Genomic DNA, 23,060 nt, shown 5'->3' on the forward strand with positions numbered 1-23,060 from the left:
TCAGTCACTTGACAGGGTCAGGAAGAAAAAAATGGATATATGGCAGGTAAATTGCTGAAGAAGAGCTTAGAGTACTATCTGGAGGGCAGAATTAGACCAGACATGGGTAAGGTGGATTGAGGGGGTAGGCAGAATATATGAGCCACACAAAATCCTTAAATAATGGATAAAGTATGTGGTATGTTGGAGCTGGCTCATAGTAATTCCCCAGAGCCAGCTGTTAAATTTTCAGAAATTCTGCAAGCCATTATGTTGGTCACTAGAAAGAGGATATTAGAGAGTATTTATACCATGGAAACCTGCAAGTGCTACTAATCAGGACTCTTTTTTTTCCCTCCTGAGAGCCAGTTCTTAAATATTTGCCAGCACATCACTGGGTGGTAGGGAGGAAGAGGAAATGAAAATACTGAGTGGATATAAGATCAGGAAAGTTGAAGACAAATTTTACCTAATTAAAAATTATGTCTAGGACCAATATCACCCTAAAAGCTGAAGCCAAGAACTAAAAATAAGGGAGATTTAAATGGTAGATCCAAGAGTGGCAAGATTAAAGACAGATTCCAAAGAAAAATAACGGGGAAATATCTTTCTTTTAGCTTAACAAATAGGTTTCATCTTTATTAATGAGGCTGATCACAACTGCAAGGAAATGAATAGACATGATATTGGCAGGTTGTTCTATATCACTGGATACCCTTATGATGAACTCAAGTACAAGCAATTTGTTTATTCTGTGTTTAATTAGGCTACCGGATACAGCTTCAATCTTCAAAACCTTACATGGGTCAAGAACATAGAAATCGATAAGAATAATCAGAATATGGAGGAAACGTGGCTCTTAGGAGCATCTTTACAGTGAAAATAAAAAGAGTGGAGTTTGTATCCTCTCTCCCCTTAGGCACTGAATGATGTCATGCAAGTCACATAACCTCTCGAACTTATTTCCTAAGCTATAATATAGCAATGGAGATACCTGTCTCCTAGAGTAGCTATGAAAATGACTCAAGATAATGCACTTTAAAGTGTCGAGTCTAATGCTTTGCTCATAGTAGATATCAAAACATTTAGTTTCCATCTCTTCTATATTCCTAAACTTCTCTTTTCCATGAGGTAGGGCTAAATACACATTCTTGAGAAAATGAAAATGTGAACTGAGAAGACTTACGTGTAAGAGGGAGATTCTCAGTACTTCTCTTTTTCACACTTTTGGAAACCTCAATCCAGGGGCAGCAAACTTTCTGTAAAAGGCCAGGGAGTCAATATTTTAGGCTTTGTGGTCCATATAGTCTCTGTCTCAACTACTCAACTCTGCTGTTATAGTGCAAAAGCAGCCACAAACAATCCACAACCAAATATGCGTGTGGCTAGGCTCTAATAAAACTTTATTTATGAACACTGAAATTTAAATTTCAAACAATTTTTACATGTTATGAATATTCTTTTGATTTTTTTCAAATTACAAAATTCAAAAATTACAATTTAACAGTTGTGCTTACCTCACAGATCATGCAAGAACATGTGGAAGACTAGATTTTGCCTGTAGGCTGTATTTTTCTGACACTCACTCTTATGTCATACTTGAGGAATAAACTAGGATAGACCAGTAGTTTTGAAACATTTTTAAACCTTGGAATCCTTTGTTCAAAGAAAATATTGCATGACAGCCACTTGTTACCAAAGTTTCTGTGAGGATGGAAATACAACATCCCTCCTGCTCCCTCAAGAACCTGTCCTTCCACCAATACTCACTCACACACATGTACACACACACACACACTCACACATGCAATCTCCTGAAGGGATTTTATAGACACTTTTTTGGAAGCTTTACAATGAAACATCATAAAGAAATACTGACAATTGTGCACTATTCGATCCCCTTTAAGGCAAACAAGATCCAAATATGAAAAAGTCAGGGAACAGTAATCAAAAGAGCTCTTAAAAGACTACACATCCTTCAAGGTTTTTTCTACATTAGACTTCTTATTTATGCTTCCAGACACTTGTCTCTCAACTGAATCTTTCCCTCACCTGATGAGAATCTTTGTAACTTGAACACTGTAGTTCTGTCTCTTTATCTGCATCATGGTTTGGTCTTCTCTCTTTTCTTGGCTGTACTGGTCTCTGTTATTAGGATTTGGCCTCTGCTTTGGTCCTGGGCACATGGCACATGCAGTTCTCAGTCACCTTACTATCCCAGATCCCTGACCAGAGCAGCCAGATCTGAGTTATGAAAAATGCCCTCTAGTCTAATCAATTCAGTGAGAAGGAAATCCATCAAAGCAAAATCCCTGTGCAGACATCCATGGAGAACTATCAAACGTCAGATTACATTAATAAAAGATATAAAGAAGGAAACAAACATTTAGTTAGGTTTGCTATGTGCCAAGTGCTGTGCTAATTATTCATTCTAGAATTACACACCATTTTATGAATGGTGTGAATTGCAATCCAATCTTAAGAAAAAAGCTAAAATGAAAGGGCTTTCTAAGTCCCTCCCTTTCAGGTAAAGTATGAGTTCCTCCACGAAGCTCTGTAGACACATTTTCTAACAAGGAGAGATACCTGAAGAAGAAATCGATCCAAGAAAAAACTATTTTGAAAAGCCACTAAAGGCTTCCACTGGTATCTTGGAAAATCAGACTACTTTTTGTGCAAAACCAGATATAGACATCAAAAAGAAAAACACAAATATGTTACAAAGCTCATCTTTTATCACTAACAGTAGGTGATATATGAGTAGGCTTTCCTATGCATATCATCTAAACTGAATGGTTAGGACTTGTTACAATGAAGAAATTCAACATGCTATCTTTTGGTTTAAAAACAAACAAATCAACAAAACAAAAACAAGGAAATAAAACTCGGCTTAACTTTTAATTCTAGGGTAGTCACATTATAACATATGCATAATCTCAGACAATATGTGTCAAGTGAAACAAAATGACTGAACAGTTATATTGAGATCTGATTTTAGCTCCTGTACAAATTCAAAGCAATTTTTTTCAAGGCAATATTTGCAAGTCATTGCTTCTAATATCTTCCAGTACCGAAAAAAATTAAATACAAATTGAGACGTGAGACAGACCAAATGACCTAGATCTATTAATTAACCACCATATGTTTACTTCCCTAGGAGTTCTACCTCTACTATCCAACTTTTCCCACCCTGCTTTATGTCCTAGGGAAAGACTCTTAGGGACTACAGCAAATGAGTTTCCTTGCCCTCTGACTTTTGGTTGGGGACAGCCAAAGGAAAAAACCTACTGGAGATCAGCAAGGAGTGTGAGGTGAAGGTATTTATTTCCTTGGCCCCTTCCTTGTTTGACAAAATTAACAGGGCCTCCAAGTCTGTCCTGAAGGCTACCACTCTTGTGTGCCAGTACCCGTTCCCCGGCTCTGTATCTTCAGGCTAAATGGTGGTAATGGCTTCCTACTGTTGCTAGTTTTGGGGTACTTTTTTGTACCTTGTTAGTTTCCCTTAACCATGCTTACACATTTGCAGGTAGTCCCTTCATTAAGCTCTCTTCAATTCTCCCATTAGAGCATACCATCTATTTCCTGTGCTGCCCCTGAGTGATAATGCCCCTATTTTTTCACTCTTACTTATGACTGAGCAATGAGAATCTTATCCACTGTTTTCTAACCAGCATTGTATATTAATATTAATATCTTTTACTGAACACCTGTTGTGGCAAATACTAGGGAGTGAAAAGGGCCATACAGGAGGCCCATGGAGAACTTCAAATATTGTTGCATTTCTCAAGCATGATAGTTCAGGGGTATTTTTGCATTACCATTATTTGTATATCCTGCATGTGCATTATATTCTGTGTATATGAAATAATTCATCATCAAAATGCAAAACCAAGACATAAAATTATTTGCAGTAAGTGAAGCTTTATTTTCACATGTATATATGGAAAAGGTTCTGAAAGGAATTAGAAGATAATAATATTAGTTTCATTACATCATGAGATTATGGGTGATTATGTTTTTACATTTTTCAAATTTTCTATATTAAATAGAAAAAATATATAGCTTATAATAAGCAGTAAATACTTGGAAAAACAGCAATAGTTTCAATCAAGTTCTAGAGCAGTTACTGTACTGAATCATTTCACTGATAACTGGATCCACTCAAAGGAGGAAACCCCAAATAAAAGTTCAGACTAAAAGGGAAAAAGAAGAAAATGTCCCGTGAGCCAATGAAAGTGTCACCTCTTGCAACAATTATGTCATAGGAGAAGGATTTTAGAAGACCATTAGAATATGAACTTGCTTATAAGGTTGCCAAAGGTGACCTTAATCGTCCAGTCATGTTCTGTTCAGAACCATTATTCGGCTTTCAGTTGCTATGAATAGTAGCTGTGTGATATAGTCATGTTTAAAGGGATAGTGCTGTTCATTTTCATCTGCAGTCTTTCCTTTAGGCTGTTATTAAGATTTCATGGAGTTTGCAAAACGTTTGTCCCCTGAGACCTTGCAAAATGAGTGGCAAGTACAAAGACTTTTTGATTCTCAATGTCAGGGAGGACGATTCACTTGGCTGTGCTGTAGCCCAGCAACACCAAGATCTGTTATTGAGATGATATTTAATAACAAATATGCCTATTATTGGACTTTTATTAGCTGTCATATAAGTGAAGTATGCACAAATTTATAGCTATATCAAGAACGGTGTTTCGTAATATCACATTAATTAAATAAATGAGGTCTTACCAGCATTATTCATTATAACAGAGTATCCAATTTTGATATTTAGCTTTGAGTCAGGCAGCATGATTTTATAACCTATGATCTCCCTATCATAACCCTTTCCTAGTGTCTCTCAAACAACAGACTAGATAGAGGTCCACGGACCCTTTCCTCCATGAGCATGCACATGCCTGATCTTTCTCTAACTCTTTATACCACTTATCCTTTGTATTAAAGATATTAATAAGTGAGAATTCCAGCCATTAGTGTTTTTCTGATAGTTTTAGGTACAATATATTTTTAAAAATCTGGTCCCTTAATTAAACTCAATTAAACATTTCCCCTATATATCATGGCATGAGACAATGTGAAGCATGTTAGGATAATTATTTGTGGACTTATGGCAATTAATTTTGAATAGGAAACCAAGAAGTATTTTATAATAGGCTGCATATATGATCTCATAAAATCATAGACTATCTGGTTTGGAAATGACCTTAAAGGTCAGCTAATCCAACCATTCACCCAGTGCTTGAATCCTTTCTAAAACATCTCCATCTATTAGTCTTTGTGTCATTCTTGAACTACTCCAGGAAATGAGAAGATTTTTTTGAAGCAACCCATATGAAATGGTGCTAATTTCTATATACATATGTATATAAAAATATTACTCCAAACATGTTTACCACTCCTTATTTTAAACTTGATATGGCATACATTATTGGGAAAAGGAGAAGAAAAAATTCTTCCCTGGTATTCTTACATATATTCCTTTTTATAATAAATTTGACAGATCCTTGAGGAGGCAGTTTTCCTCTTCTTTGACCCACAAAATGAAATAAATAATAGCAAAGACCCTAATTTCTGGAACACATGCAAAGATCTAAAACAATATCTCAAATGAAGCATCACTTTCATCTTTTAAATTTCTTTTGATCACTTGTATTTTGTCCAAGCAAGTCAAATCAAATAGGGATGGAGCTTCTTGCCAAGATCATTTTCTAAACAAGAGGATACTATTTAAGAAAGACACACTGGAAAACTCACACAATCCTCAAAAAGCTGTATTGTATATGAAAACAAGATAACCACCAGAGAATCACTATCAGCTGTTAGGAGCTGACAAAGTTTCCTGTGTCGAAGAAAGCTTCATGGAGAACTGATTTTAGGAATCTTTTGATTCTAGCTATAAAACGTGTTAGGCAAATCTTGGAGAATAAAATGCCTTCCTACCCTAAAAACTTGACTAGTTGCAATGCCTGAAATTTCCCCATTAGAGAGACATGGCTTTGGAGTTTAAAGGCTTCTTAGTTTTCAAGATCCCCTGGCACCAAGCCCCTAACACAGACTCATTATAATATAAAGAATTAGTGAAGAGGTGACTGGTCTGTAATGAGATACTGAACAGGCTTTTGTCAGATAGCAGGGATCTCAGATGCTGGAAGATACAGAAAGGGGAACAGGGAGATCAACTAAAGATAAATTTCACTCCCTGCTCAACTTTCCCATGTACCAGCCAGCCTTTCCAATGTACCTTACCTTATCTATTCCTACCTTTGGTTTCTTTTTAAAGTCTTTTTATAGACCTACCTAAGGCAAGGGCAAAGATTGTCAAGCATGTTTGTTGAACCAAATGTATGGAACTAAGAACATTTTTCAGGAACCAAATCTCAGTGCTTAAATCGTGGGAGATACCTATGCAAAATCTATAACCAATCATGAATATTCTTAAGGACAAGAACTCCTTGTTCTTTAGCATTCTGCTGGGCACATATTAGGTGCTTTATAAAAGTACTTTACTAAGGATAGCTGAAGAGCATTTCTAATGACAAAAACAGTTCCATGGTGAGTCATTTATCCAACTACCCTCCAGTTTGAAGAATTGAGTAAGAGTTGTACTGAATCAATTTCACTACATACTTTCACTTTCTAAATTCTCAAAAGAATGTGAGATGAACAGACTTCAAAATGACTACATTAAAAGAAACAAATAAGCTGTTAATTTTACACTCAATTATAAATATTGTAAATAAATTATTCATCTAAAAGCTGAAAGACTTATGTCACTTAAGTACTTGGGATAATCAAAAGTAAAGTTGGTTCAATTACTAAAAATGGAGAGGCAGGAAAAGAAACCAGAAAAAAAGACTTAATGACAAAGTGCTGCAATATTATTATGAAAATATGTAGGCTTTTCTGGGTTATAAAATCTTAAATGAATTCAAACTTGCAAGCACAAAGAAATAGGAAAAGTAAGCATCAAGTAATCTTATATTGCATTGACCAGAAAGGAAAGCACTAATAATCCATTAAAATGAGTTGGTCTTTGCCTTTATCATTGTCTTATTTTGAGCTTCCCCCTAATCAGAGTCTGAGACAAAGACCACCTTGTCTCTGAAAGTTAAGTGCTGCTATTGGCCTCTGCCATTCCAGGATTCCCCTCTTTTCCCCATTGGCATTGGGAACCATGATATCCTGGTATTATCTGCTTCTGTCAACCCTGGCCTTCAGAAGACACCACTAAGCCTCTTGAAGATGTCATTGCTTATCACCAGGACTTTCTTAGTGAAGGGACTGTCCTATGGCCCTTCTGGGGAACATGGTCAAGTGGTGGGTTCACTAGTCTCACAAAAGAAATCCATTCTAACATTCCACCTCCCTAAGTCTTCTGTTCCCTTCTCATTATCATGCCCACGTAATCCTGCATCACTACCTTATTTACTGCAGGCCATTACTGTGTCAAACCTTTAAATAGCCATTCAAGAATATATTAGAGCAAAATTCAGATGTCCTTGCCAGTATTTTGAACCCAAAATCATAGATGAGTGCTTGTAGGTCAATGATTTCCTGGTCTAATACCTTCATTATTCACTCCCACATTAGTTCCCCTGGTCCCTGCCAATACCAATTACCCAGTCCTGGATTCTTCAGGGTATAGCTATTTGCTCACACAACAGGGACTGTGTTTCTGTGCTTGGGTTGGGCTATGACCTGACTCTGATTCCCAGTCTTGAGTTATGAGGGTGGCAGGAGCAGTTTTTGATAAAGACAGACATCTTATTCAAGTTACCTGACTCAGATGAGGTCTTTCCAGTGTATCCAGGCAAGAGGAATTTCTCTCTTCCAGCAAAGAGCAGAGAGTTAATCCTACCAGTTGGAAAAGTTTAGTGGAATCTGCGGTTCAATATTCTCAGGCTGATCCATTCATATCTGCCCATCCGAGTATCACAGTCACACTCATTTCCTCTCAGAGTACTAACTTTTATATAGGAGACCTGTCAAGGCTGTGGTTTCTAATTTCTCTGCATCTCTGCCATCTTTAAAATTAGATCTTAGGTCTGATTTCTAGCACAGTCTTCTCAGGAGCTCCAGGAGATAAAGTTATCCTTATTTGCTTTCATAGAGACCTTCTGGCTTTCAGTGTTTCTTGAGTTGATAGTTGGCTGACCTGACCCTGTCACTTTGTTTTCTACATATTTCTGAAGTAACTACATTATCTGTTCACTTTCATGCTACATTATAACTACCATTTTCCCCCACACTTTTCCTGTGTCATTGCTATCACATGACCCAATATTTCACCTTCTACCTGCACCTTGTCCCAACCACTATAGGTCAAAGTCTTAGTAATTGTGATGCTTCCAGAAGCAAGCCAGATATTATCACAACTCCACTTTGGCATCCACTCTTTTAGCCTGGTTCTCCAATAAGCAGTACCGAGAGAAAGACTTACATGCAAATAGTTTATTTGGGAATGCAATCTCATGGAGCAGTGGTTAAGTGGTTAAGTGAATGTCCTTCTCCTGGAAAGGAAGGAAAACCAATACAGTGGTGTACTATTAAGTTGGCCATCAGTAGGGTGACTGGAACTTGATCCCAATAGACCTTTTGAGAGGCCTTACGAAATCCATCTCAGAATCTTCTTTTTGAGGATGAAAGGAGGAGGAAATTATCCATTGGCTCCTGTCTCCCCTTGTTTAATGTGGTTCTGTTGGTAAAGGCTTTCTGGGTTGTGCATTCATGAGTGCTGAGCAGCTTCCTGTGGTTGAGTGTCACTTGCCGTGGTGTCAGAGAAGCTCCAGGGCAGGAAGTGAGCCTGAAGCAAGGCACAGTCAGGTTACATCTATGAGACTGTTTGAAGCCTCTGCTGAACTGGTCACTACAGCAGTGACTAGAGTATGTGATGGGCTGAGAGGATATGAGATAGATATAAGAGATGTCTGATATAATTGTCAGTCACAGTTAGCATTTATTGTGAGTTCTTCATTTATATAGCACTATAGTAAGCACTGGGGATGTAATATGTTCTATGAACCCACATGAGATTTACAATCTGGTTGAACATAAATATATTTAATATAGTAAATATATTTTGTAACTGTATCATATGTATATAAATATATATTTGTGTGAATAAAAATTATAAAGATCATTCATTTTTCTTGACTGGCCAAATATTATTCTTGTATAAAGCATGATCATTTGATTTTTCAAAAACTTGTATTGTTTTGGCTGCATGTAAAATTGGTTTTACTGAATATTGTTTTGGCATTAGTGCCACAATTCACAGTCTTGAAGAAAGCAACCATATGGTAAGCTGCCCTTGAAATTATTGTAAAGATGTTGTTGAGAACAATGTGTTTCATATCCTGTAACAACACATTTATTAGAACCCTCAAAAGAAATATACCTTTTAATGTTCATACCAGGAAAATATGGGCTTTTTCTGGACCCAAACTTTAAAAAATATTATCAAATTATAAATTTGGCAAGTAATGTGGTTCTCTTTGCTTTGGCCACTAGGAAGCTTGGAGCCAAATCTCCATTCCACTTTTAGTGATTTAATAGGACTTTATAATCGGCATTTCTGTAAACTAATTGTATCTTCTAATTTCATTTTATTAGTGCACTCTTATGTCCCTTCCCCTTGATCTGTATATCAATTTATATTTTATTTTATTGTTTATCATATAAGCCACTTCAAGTCTTTATTTATACTGAGATGGGCATAAATTCATCTAATTAAAAACAACTTATGTAGACAACTATTAAATATACTACATTTTAATTTATATTTTTAATTAAATGGCAGATGAGCTTATTGAACGTTAATGATACAGCAGAGGTGGTAGAGTATGAACACATACATAGAATTGTAAGATTGAACAACAGTTTTACACTGCTGAAGAATAAGTGGCTCTAAAGAAGATACACAGATGGCCAACAGGCACATGAAAAGATGCTCAACACCACTAATTATTAGAGAAATGCAAATCAAAACTACAATGAGATATCACCTCACACCCTCCAGAATGGCTATTATTAAAAAGACAAGAAATAAGTGTTGGAGAGGATGTGGCAAAAACGGAATCCTCATATACTGCTGATGGAAATGCAAACTGGTACAGCCACTACAGAAAACAGTGTGGAAATTTCTCAAAGAATTAAAAATAGAAATACCATACGATCCAGCCATTCCACTTCTGGGTATTTAGCCAAAGAACATGAAAACATTAATTCAAAAAGATATATGTACTCCTATGTTCACTGAAGCATGATTCACAATAGCCAAGACTTGGGAGCAACCTAAATGCTCATCAAGGGATGAATGGATAAAGAAGATATATATATAATGGAATACTACTCAGCCATAAAAAAGATGAAATCAGGCAGCTGGCCCAGTGGCGCAGTGGTTAAGTTTGCACGTTCTGCTTTGGTGGCCTGGGGTTCGCTGGTTGGGATCCCAGGTGCGGACATGGTACTGCTTGGCAATAAGCCATGCTGTGGTAGGTGTCCCACATATAAAGTAGAGGAAGATGGGCATGGATGTTAGCTCAGGGCCAGTCTTCCTCAGCAAAATGAGGAGGATTGGTAGTAGTTAGCTCAGGGCTAATCTGCCTCCAAAAAAAAAAAAAAAGATGAAATCATGCCATTTGTGACAACATGGATGGACCTTGAGGGTATAATGCTAAGCAAAATAAGACAGAGAAAGATAAATATTGATTTCACTCATATATGGAAGATAAAAACAAACAAACAAACACATAGATATGGAGAACAGATTGGTGGTTACCAAGGGGAAGGGGGTCGGGGGACAAAAGGAGTAAAGGGGCACATATGTATGGTGACAGATGGAAACCAGACTTAGTAGTGAGCACAAGGCAGTCTATAGAGAAGCTGAAATATAATGATGTACACCTGAAATTTATGAAATGTTACAAACTAATGTGACCTCAAGTAAAAAAAAAGAATAAGTGGCTCTGAAGTCACTATCCAACAAAGTGCATACCTATTATTTAAAAAGTGACAGAACTGGTTAAATTAGCAATATGATATTACACTTGTATTTTCTTACATTGTTTCAAGCCACAAAGTCTCAAAAGAAACTAGAAACACTGATTTTAAGTCTACGTGTCTCATTTACTGCCTAAGTCAGGGAATGTATCTTTACTTAAAATACGTGTATCTATTAAGAATACTAATACTGAGGCTACAGTATGAGTTTATTTAATTTTCTAATTGAAATAATTGGATCGAAATTTGTCAAATGCATAATCCTGGCACATAAGATAATTATCTCTATATCACAGCAAAATTAAACTTCTAAAAAAAACCCTGCAAAACGAATATTATAGCAAAATGTAATTGGCTAAAGTACAAATGTGAAATATTATTAGAAGGTTTTGCCTAGAAATGACAAGCTCTATTGAAATACTACCTTGCAGCCAGTTAGAACAGCTTCATGTTTAAGAAAGTATGAATGAGGCAAAGAAATATGATAAACAATGGGGGCCAGCCCAGTGGTCTAGTGGCTAAAGTTTCAGGCACTCTGCTTCAGTGGCCTGGGTTCGTGGGTTATGATACTGGGGGTGGACACACTCCACTCATCAGCCATGCTGTGGAGGCATCCTAAATGCAAAATAGAGGAGGGTTCTCCTTCTGCCACATCCTCCAATACTTATTTCTTGTCTTTTTAATAATAGCCTTCTGGCGGATGTGCGGTGACATCTCATAGACCTTAGCTCAGGACTAATCTTCCACAAGCTAAAAAAAGAGAGGAAGATTGGCAATGGATGTTAGCTCAGGGTGAATCTTCCACCAAAAAAAAGAAAAAGAAAACAGAAATATGATAAACAAGGATCATGAATTAAGGGAGGGAAGGATAAGAAACAATGTACGTATAATTATCTAAGTATTAGAGCACTGTAAACATTTAAAATCCTGATTCATTTTATAGGATGATGCAAGAATATTCCAATCTTAGAATGGAGGTATTTGACAAAATCTCACAGTGCTTATCCAAGCTAGGGGTTACCTCCCAGGAGAAATCATGAATTCAGTGCAGCAATTAATCATAGTGATGAGTATAAAATTACAGTGGCATCTCTGTGACCAACCCAAGGGAGGGTGGAGAAAGTCCCTTTGGCAGCTGCCTGCTCAGCTAATGGTATTAACTAATGGGAAGTCAAATACAAAGCCATCCTACAGCCTTGTGATGAAACTACTTCCCAGCTATTTACATAAAAATAGACCAGACTAGGCCAAAATAGAGTAAAAGTTAGGACATTGATGTCTCTATGTCTCTTGAAGGAATATTAAAAGAAAATTATCAGTGAGTCTGATATGAGAGTCTCTAATCTACAATAGGTTAAACAGTAAATTTAGTTCTTTCCTAGATAAGTATGATTAATTTAACAATCTTAACCATCTATAGCAGTTTTGAGGGGGAGAAGAAAATTTATAAAAGTTAATAAATAATACCTTTTCAAACACATGTTTTATTAGTCTTCGACTGGTAGTAGTCATGTGAACAGCTAATTCATGCAATGATTCATCAGCCGTTCTGGAATAGGTGGGTTATGGGAGGGGAGGAATTCTGGTAATCAAAGAATAATTTATTAAACTGCTCCATTCTTGATTGGTTTAGCTTTCTTACAGTAATCACATCAAAAGTTTATGGAGCACTTACAATGTTCTATAACATGCTTTCCCATGGCATTTTTTCATTTAATTATCACAACAGGCCTGTGAAGTAGGTACTATTATTATTCCTATTTTACAGATGAGGAAACAATGGCTTAGAGTTGGTTAGGTGCTTGCTCAATTTATAAGGCCAGTCAGAGAGCAGTGGAGTTGGGATTAAACCATAGATTTGTCCCCAGAGCCCAACACTTAACCGTTTATTTGGTTACTTACATGGATACTGCCTCTCCAACTATTCTTGAATAAATCCTCTAGGGACTTCCAGTCCTGCTCCTTGAAAAGTCCCAGTCATGCAAGCTGTTTTATTCTAGAGCAGAAGCTTCTGTACTATTCTGGAGGAATAAGGCATGATTCATATTTTCATACATGGGATGCATCTTCTTACCCAGTTTCTAAGATAACATCTAAACCTCTTCTTTCTCTCCTCCCCAATTCTTCCTTGAACTCAAAAACTCACTTTTAGATCAGAAAAGGGCCCTACAGGCTATCTTATCTGGTCTTCTCTTCATTTTAAAATAAAATCACGGCCTAAAGAGGTTAAATGATTTATAGTTGGTTAGTAGGGCTCCCCAATGTCTGGAATCCCCGTCTAGTGCTTTGTCCTATTATGTTACAGTATCTTCCATATCTGTCCCATGTTTCTTCAGCAATCTGATGCAGGAAAGGTATTATGAAAATCATTTTTTCAGTCTGAGTAAAGGGAAGTTTCCCACTGCTATTTGGACTGCTCTCATATTATAATAAAAACAATGAAAGAGGCTTTACTGGGCTTCTCTATTGCAACCACAGGCTAACTGTGACACTGGACACAAACAGTCCTGAAAACCAATCTCAATTTTCTATTTGCACTAAAAGGAAGAAAGCAAACACATGAACGTGTCAGACTGAGGATTTAACCTGGAGAAGAAATAAAAAAGCCAGACAGAAATAGAAAAGCAAGAGGGAACATAAGAAATATAAAGGAAAATATCAGCTGTATAAATTAGATTAACACTGGGCCCCCTGGTTATTTTTAGGTTTCACATTTCTGATACATCAGACAGTTTTCCAATCTCCATTTATTTCTGCCTCCCTATAGCCCTTCTTTCTGGCACCAGTTGGAAAAATAATCTATAAACTGATTACTAAATAACACAAGATTAACTAAAAAGGACAGTTACACACACACATGCACACACATACATACATACACTTGTCTCTCTACAGTATATGTGAAGTTATGTTAACAATGATTTAAACACATTAAAGGCCTATTATTGAAATACATAGTCTTTCTTGCATTGTTTCTCGGGGTGTTACTGGCATTTTAAATGAAAAAATTATTCCTTGGATGGACTATCCTGCACATTGCACGATTCTTAACACCTCTGCCTTCTGCCATCAAATTCCAGTAGTTGTAATTAGTCATTGTGACAACCGGAAAGCACCCTTAGGCATTTCAAAATCCCCGCTGGGGTGGGGCAGTACTTCCCCAATTGAGGAACACTGGGACTGAGAACAACACTCTAAATCCAACTCAGAGAAATTATTAACATTATGGAGTCACATATGCTATTCAAGATTTATTTATTGAATGTCTGCCATGTGCATAGCCCTGTTCTAGTAGGTGGGAGGTAGATTTGTGAGTTCAAACAGATAAGGATTTTGCTGTAACGGAGCATACAGGATAAAGTGTGAGAGACAGATATTGATTAAATCTTAACACACACATACAGATGAATCTATGAATTTAGAACTCTGATAATAGCAACAAAGAGACACAGGATGTTATTAGAGACTCTAACAGGAAGATTTGCTTAGATTAGTTACAGAAGTTTCCTCAAGGAACTTTGAGCTTGAGCTGGGGTCTGAAGCATAAGTAGGAGTTTACTTAGTGATGATGAAAAGTAAAAACATTTTCAGTAGAGGGAACAGCATGTGCAAAGTTACACTGATGAGACAGAGCATGGCAAGTATGAGAGATGGACATGAGGCTAGTGTGGCTAGACCTGAGAAAATGAGATAGAGTATCATGTGAGATGAGGCTGTAGAGGTATATAAGGGTAAATCCACATATTGTCTTATACCCTATGATGATAAGTAGAATTTTCAGGCATACTAATCAAGTGAAATTTGGTAGAAGACAGAAGAAGGAACAGGATCATATGAGACATAAATCCATCAGTGGGTGTTTTCTCATGAAACTTATAATCAAATCAACTCTCATTTGAATGGAGATCAAGCTAGCACAGATAAAAACGTCTTCAGTGTCTTGTGATTGTGTGGAATTTACTCAGTCAACAAATTTGGTGCCATTCAAGGTTCTACAGAGGTAATACCTAAGAGCAGATGTCTGTCCAGGAATGTTGGGGGAAATCAGGAGACAATATAGAGAGGTCAAGTGTTAGAGGGGAATAAGTACTGGAGTTGAAGTTCCAGGAATTGGGTCTTACTCCCAAATTTTCTTGCCTCATGGGAACTTCGCCAGTCCTTGATTAGGGCTTTCATCAGTAAAATGAAGACAATAATATCCCAAGGCTTTTGAGTAAGGTTATCTTGAGGAAGAGTGTCTAACTCAACATTTGGCACATCCCAGGTGTGCAATTCACACCTTTAATGAAACTAAGTTTCTTCAGATATACAATAAAGGCAATAATAACCACTCTGACGTTCCAAGGGTGTCAAAAGGGCAAATGGGATAAGTTAGTAAAGAAGCACAGAGTATTACTATTATCAATAAAGGAATGTGGCCTGAATGCCACTCTGAATTCATCACCCCTTTATTTTTCTGTCAGGGGGCTATATTCATAGAGGAAAACTGCTCCATGGAACATCTCTCTCCCTTTAGTCCTCAGAAAAAGTCATGGATGGGGGAAAGAAGAAATGACAGTATGCATTTTTTTTGTCCTGATGAAATAAACATTATTGTGATAAGATAATTTAAATGCTATCAATGTATGTGCACATAATTTTTCTTTGGATGTGCTGCAGAAAATTAAGTATTGTGTAAGGTGACCAGCCTATGGACCAACATTTTGTGAAATGTTGACTGACCATGCTTCTTTTTCAAGTAAATACAGTTTACAGAAATTTGTTTGCAGCATACACCAATGTTGTGGATGCTCCACTTCTTATTCCCTCAGCCCACCTCTAAATGTACCTGCAGCTGTGGTGACCAGTTCCCAGTGCACTGACAACTTCTCACCTCAATTGCCTGTTCTCACTGCTTCTCCACACAAGGGCTTTCTCTGGAACCATGAGAACTTGGTCAGCCTGCTTGTTGGGAAGTCAAGAAGTGTCTGAAGCTTAACTGTCCCAGGAACTACCATCAACCACTGACAGTTGAGAATTGGTAGATAAATATTTCATCTTAATTTGTCCTTTGATGAAATAATTCTGAAGCACGTTCCACATGGTTCCTCCGAGTGTCCCCGGTAGGATTGATGCCCAGTTTCCCACTGTGATAACCTGCTCAGTAAAACTCTTTTAGTAGATTCCTCCCTTCCCTGTATTACTTTCTCCACTTTCTTTCCTGAACTTCTTGTAATTATCTCACACATTAACTACCTGCACCCGCTTCATGTCTCACGATATACTTTTTGGGAAACCCAAATTTAGATATAGGATTCCTGGAATTGTCCAGTTCATAAAGCATGATTTGCATTTCTAATGACACAGTGGTGTCTAGTCTAAAAGGAATTATGGCCCTATGCTCTGTAGAAAGAGGAAATAGCTATTTTTTAATGCCTCTCAAAGGAAAAAGACCAAAATCAAGGATACATTCCATAGGAAGGAAAGTATTATCTGTTTAGAACATCAACATTTTGATTTTAAACTGTGTTTGAACATTAGGCCATACCAATGCCCACTAACTCTTGAGGGTCATTTAATTTAAAAGCAATGAGTTGAAAAGATTAAGTAATTTAATGTTTTAGATTACTTTGTGTCAAATGTCCTTTACCACCTTTTGATTCCTCATTGCCTATATTGACGGTATTAAGTTTAACTTACTAAATAAAACCTAGAAGGAGTTAACATTTCATTTGAGCGACCTCCAAATGCCCCCCAGCCAAGACTCTTGAAGTGCTTCCAACAGATGCTAAACTATGCAATCCACGTAATTAGCTATTTTAGATACTGAATTAGTAAGGATGCTAGACCATAAGCTCAGTGAGGAAAAGAGCTATACTTGTTTTATTTACCTCTACACCTCTAGTTCCTAACACAGTGCCTTGTACTTACTAAGTGTTCAATAAATTTTTTTTTTGAGGAAGATTAGCCCTGAGTTAACTACTGCCAATCTTCCTCTTATTGCTGAGGAAGACTGGCCCTGAGCTAACATCCATGCCCATCTTCCTCTATTTTATACGTGGGATGCCTACCACAGCACGGCATCTGAACCGGTGAACTCCAGGCCACTGAGAAGCGAAGCGTGCAAACTTAACCACTGCACCACCGGGCTGGCCCCCAATAAAATGTTCTTGAATGAACGAACACATAAGCTACTTCCATTTGGATAACTTTTACTGTGCTTACATGTACTAAGATGGAGAAGATTTGGTATCTAAATCATTACAGACATAAGGAAAAAATACTAGTGCACATTTATCCTTTACCTTCAGTGTGAAGTCATAAAGCCAGAAAACTACCTGGCTCTTTTCTGGTCCATTTACATATTATATCCGGAAGTTAGAAGAGAAAGCTGAAAGATTACAAGATATAAGAGATACAATAATTATTTGACCCATATAAATACTTGTCTAAGCTCACTACTGTCTCTTTTTTTAGAAAAGCTGGTATGGAGGAATCATGGGACTTCAGGTCAGAATCAACTTTGTAGTATATTTTTTATGCAATGTTAGGAGAAAATAAGGAGTTCAGAAGAGTATGTACTTCATACTTGCAGCAACTATGCAACAGGTAATGAAATCAGTGTAGATTATCATCTTTTTTTAGAAGGTGAACATATTATATTATTGGTTTATGAGTGATGTACTCTGTAGCATTTTAAGTTTGATATCAGTTACAATGTAGCAATGAGCCAGCAAAGAAAAAATAGAACTTAATAATGTAGGCATGCTTTAAATAATATTTTAATTTCTACAGAACTCAGTATTTTCCCAGAATGTAGGAGATCAGTCCTGACGTCCCAACTCAGTCTTGTTAAATTTTTTTTTCTGGCCCTGAGCTAACATCTGTTGCCAATCTTCCTCTTTTTTTTTCCCTCTCTCCCCAAAGCCCCAGTACATAGCTGTATATCCTAGTTGCATGTCCTTCTAGTTCTTCTATGTGGGATGCCACCTTAGCATGGCTTGACCAGCTGTGCTAGGTCCGCACCCAGGATCCAAACCGTTGAACCCTGGGTGCCAGAGCCAAGAGTGCAAACTTAACCACTATGTCACTGGGCCGGCCCCATGTCTTGCTAATTTGTGTTAACCCCTCTCAAAAAAAATTATCATTCCATCAGCCTCAGGAATTTTGAAATGTTTTCTACTAAAACCTAGATAGCCATGATTCTGTGCTACAATCAAGACCTTTGGGATTTGTACTTTTGATGTGATGATTGCTTTTACCCGGTTCACAGAAACCTAAAATGTTATCATTAACATCTGATACCTATGAACTTCAGAGTTTGTTAGAGAAACCACATAAGTGTATGAGATAAAGCAAAGGAGAAACAGGGCTTTACTTGGCTAGGTATAGATACTGAAGGAAAGCTCCTCCCATAAATGGAATGTTAGTTGATTCTGGCATTTTACTTGGAGGGAGACCATAAAATCTTAGCAATTCTAAAGTTTCAATTCCCCACTCCCTCTACCTGGTTTAACCAGGCGCATTACTTTAATCTGAGCTCAGGGCATGCTGGGAATTCCCAGGTTGGCTCTCTGATACTCTACCATTGCTCTGTCACTAAGGACTGCTGAGGATCTTTTGCATCTTCGGCACTGACCAGCCCAATCTGACTTGCTTTCCTGGCTCTTCATAAATGCATGCTTTGCCTGAAATTGGAAAACACATTTGCTCCTCTCCTTGTTCCCCCTTCCCTTCACCACTTTTTCTTCTTGTCCAGGTCTACTTTTAAGAGCTTCCCTTGCTGGCAAGCCTTTTCAAATAGCCTGTTGGCCTCTATAGGTCTTCGGCTACTAAAGCCACTTTGCCTTTCTGCTCAGGAGCACCTTCAATGTTTCCTTAAGGCCCCAGTCACATGCTCACATTTATAGAAGAACAGGAGCAGCAATTGAGCCTTTAACTATTAACTTGCTATAATAGATTACTTGACCAAGAGCATCTCTAGTACTCGAAATGATAATATGCAACCCAGGTCCATTTCAGGGGATGCTGAGGGCATGGAAACATTACCTCATAGGAGATAAAAAGCTTTTCCTTCAGTATCTGTACCCAACAAGGTCAAACATCTTGTTTTTTGCTTCCTTTGTCTAAGTGATTAAACATGCTCACAACTAGGAGGACTCACAACTAAAAATATACAACTATATACTGGGGGCTTGGGGAGAAAAAGGAAAAATAAAACCTTTAAACATGCTTTGTCTAAGTAAATAATTATCTAAGTAAATTATGACAATTTTCATAATTGCCTAAGTAAATAAACATACTTATTTAATAGACAAACATGACGTTAATAGGTATCAACATTGGTAACAATTTAGGTTTCTCTGAAGTGGTTTTAAGGAGGATTACAGTAAAAGGACAAATTCTAAAGGCTGCGTACTAGTACACAATTCGGCGTACTTTGCAGAATAATTGCATTTCTACAGGACTCAGTATCTTCCCATTATGTAGGAAATTGGTCCTGACTCAATCTAAGAATATCTATATGTTCTTTGAAAAATTTTAAAATTTCTGAGCCTGATGGAATGAGATCTTTGTTTGGGAGGGGGAGGCGTAAGATAGTGCCAATAATTAATGAGATGGGTTTTCCGGAGTATTATTAAACATTGCAAATGTGAATGGTTTGATTTTGTGTCATAATCCTTTGGTGAATGAACACTTAACAAATTTACTTATATTTATATAAAAAGCCTTTCTCTTCATTCATAGGTTCATAAAGGGAACAATACTCTTAACTGTAATGATAATGTGAAAATCACAGAACTGGAAACCAGAAGACCTGTGTTTAGGTTCTGTTCCAAACTATTTTTTGGCCTTTGTATAAGTCAGTTAGTGGGCCTCATTACCCATTTATAAGAGGTAAAGACGGTAAATTCTAAGGTCTTTTGCAACTATATAGTTTAGTGATTCTATAATTACTATATAATAAAAATAGTAGTTTATAAGAGAACAGATCCCAAACACTGCTTCTACTCTATCCTAAGTCAGATTCCCTAGAAGCAGAGCCTAAGACAAGGAGTCTTTAGTAAATGATTTCCTGAGGGACTGTTCTCAGGAGAAACCTGTACAGGAGTGAGGGAAGCAAGATGGGGCAGAGGAAAGAGCTAAGCAAAGATACGGTTTCAAGAGAAGTCTAGCCTCAGCCTGATCCTACAGGGAGCTCTGGAGCATAAACTGTACCACTGAGTTTTTCCCACCTAAAGCAAGGAGCCTGAGCTTTTATATCTGCATATTAGTAAGACTTTGGCCAAGGACCACTTCAGGAAGTGGAGATACAACTTCCCAGGCTTTTCTGGATGAGGCAAACCTCTGGAGAGGAGGATGTGAGCTCTAGCAGCCAATACCACAGCAGCCAGAGGGTTGCTGGATTGGCTTGCTAAAGGGAATATGGATGGGGCACCAATAGCATCTGTTAAATTCTATTTCTTCTTCACTCAATCTAATTTTTATATTTAAATGGCACTACTAGGTTACAAAACATTCACATCACTTAACTCATTGGACCTTGACAATGTTTCACATAACAGGTATTTGGTAAATACACATAAAAAGGACTGGTTATTATGTTTTACAAAAAGGAAAAACTCATATAGCTGTAAATTGATTTTTGTTGCTATTTCATTTAGATAGTATATTGTATAAAATGCTTACTCAATTAAAAAGTAGAAAATGGAACTCAACAATTAAGCCTTCTTAGAAAAAAATATCTAAAGGAGTTCTGTATTCTTTAATGAAGAATGAAGATTTAACATTAATGATGGTTTGTACACGTCAGTAAAATTGAAGTTAAAGTACTTTTGAATTTTATTTTACTTCTATCAAGTGATCTTGTTCCAGGAATTCATATTACATTTAGACCTGACTGAATACTGGATAAGAATCATTTACTAGAACTTTAACACAAAGCAGAGCACAGATAAAGCTGATAATATTTTTGTTTAAAAAATAAAAGTCTGCCCTCAGCACTAAAGATAATAGGTTTTTACCTAAAAAATGTTACTCTCAAACAGACTGCTATTTGAAAGATGATTTAGGGGTTTAATTCTTTAACACTCAGGTAGCTTGCTAAAAATAGGACAAATACCATTTTAAGCCATTATTAGTAGCATACACCTTATAATGAAGCAAGACTAAAGAACATGTTTTTCAAAAAGAAACTTAGCAGAGATCAGAAGAGAACTGTGGACTTGAGAAAAGCCAAGCACGGGGAAAATGGGTGTGGTAAAGACAAATGTGGGTGATTTCACCATTTTTGTCTTGGGGAGTCTTAAAGTATGCTATAAAGTAATGATCCTTAATCTTTTTCAGGTCATGGACTCACTTGAGAATTTGATGAAAGTTACGGACTTTCTTCCCAGAAGAGAAAATGCATATGCACACAAAATTTTGCTATCAGTCTAGGGTAATTATAGAACATTGAATCCCTCCATGAGCCACTACTGTAAAGAGAAATGGAAGTGTGTTTCAGACTATGAAGAGGAAATGACAATACTAGGCCAGAAGGAAATTTCTGTTCTGAATATGCATTTCTTTATTCTTTCTCTTAGAGAAAATATACCTCACATTTAATGATGTTAATGAAGCATAAATGAATAAGAAATACAGTTAAGCATATCTAACACAATGTTCACAAAGATTTTTTTGTGAGGAAAAGAAAGTAATTACAGTTGGAGTTTCATTAGGAAGACCAAGGAGATGGTTCATGACTGATTAGGCTAAAATTAGATTTCTGAACCATAAGAACCACCCATGATGGTTTTTTCATAGTAAATTTTTGCCTTCCTTTTTAAATTATCAAATCACACTGTTTAATTACTTTCTTGACATTGTTACAGCCTCTCTGTTAACTCAGGATGCAGTCTGATAGAAGTGCTTTGCAAACCAAATACTTCTCTACCTGTTCCACTTCTGAGAAGCATAAGTGAGGCTAGTTTGATTTAGATGGATGCTGACCTTTATGTATTCCAACTCCATTTTTAACCACTGTTTTTTTGGGACTTCCAAGGTCCATCCCTTGCCTCGTCCTAGAACCTGTCTATTGTCTTGGCTTCATAGAACCTGGCTATCTTCCATGTATTTACAATCCACCTTTGTTTTTGGGGTTTTCTTGACCTCAGCTCTCTGGCAAGATCTTTAAGCAGGTTTCTGGAAACAGAGTAGGTCATCTAAATAGCTCTAATTCAAGATTGAAAAATCATAACACACTCTTAAAGCGTAGTGCTCACATTTAAAGAAAATCTACTCTCCTCAGATTTTCATTTCTATTTGAACTTAAGGGGAGCACTTAATCATTGTGAGATTCACTTATATGCTCCACAGTGCTCACACTCTCTATGTGCAGATTAGGAGACAGCCTAATTCTTTTTTCCTCCCACGTTATTAAAACAGGTAATGCACTTTTATTAATGTTAGAATCAACTAAAATAATTCTGGAAAATTAATGCCCCAAATGAATGCAATTTCAGAGCTCAGTGAGTACATTATAGGCTTATTATTCTTAGTCTGTATGGGATGCTATATTCAGCAGTTTTGATTTCTATAGAAGACTAGAAACAATTTCTCTGTCTTTTCTGCATGATAACTTGATGACCTGGCACTTTTCCTGAAATGAAGAGGTATCATTGTAACTTGAGATGCAATAATCTTTTAAGAGCTATTCAGTTAAAATATCAGAGGGCAATGGAAAAGGATTTTGGTTGTTAAATTTTCTGACATAAGCCAAGAGATATAACATGCACACACCCCTTTGTTTCTATCTTTCTCTCACAAACACGTGTGTACAAACACTAATAATATACACAAGTGTATATTATGCCAAGCATTGTACAAGGTATGAGGCATATTGATGGGAAAAACAGAATAGACAATATCTGCCCTCATGGAGCTTATTTTCTAGTAGCTGAAACAAAGAGCTCACATGGAGGAATTGTCCTTCTGTAGGAGGTAAAACTCCAAAAAACATATTTTCTCCAAAAAACATATTTTTAACAAAGTATGTTTTAATGCCGTGTCTTTTGCTTTAGGTAAATATCCGCATAAGAAACAGTGAA

The 23,060-nt window shown here is 36.9% G+C and overlaps 1 long non-coding RNA gene across 1 annotated transcript in view; it reads right to left on the reverse strand.

Moving 5' to 3' along the window:
• Window positions 1-23,060, reverse strand: part of LOC123282457 (uncharacterized) — a 779,045-nt gene that overhangs the window by 161,659 nt on the left and 594,326 nt on the right. The window contains exon 6 of the long non-coding RNA XR_011499914.1: window positions 1,166-1,238. This is a non-coding gene — a long non-coding RNA (uncharacterized lncRNA). The remainder of the gene's footprint in view (window positions 1-1,165; window positions 1,239-23,060) is intronic.

The sequence above is a fragment of the Equus asinus genome, chromosome X (genome assembly GCF_041296235.1).
Source record: "Equus asinus isolate D_3611 breed Donkey chromosome X, EquAss-T2T_v2, whole genome shotgun sequence".
Lineage (NCBI taxonomy): Eukaryota > Metazoa > Chordata > Mammalia > Perissodactyla > Equidae > Equus > Equus asinus.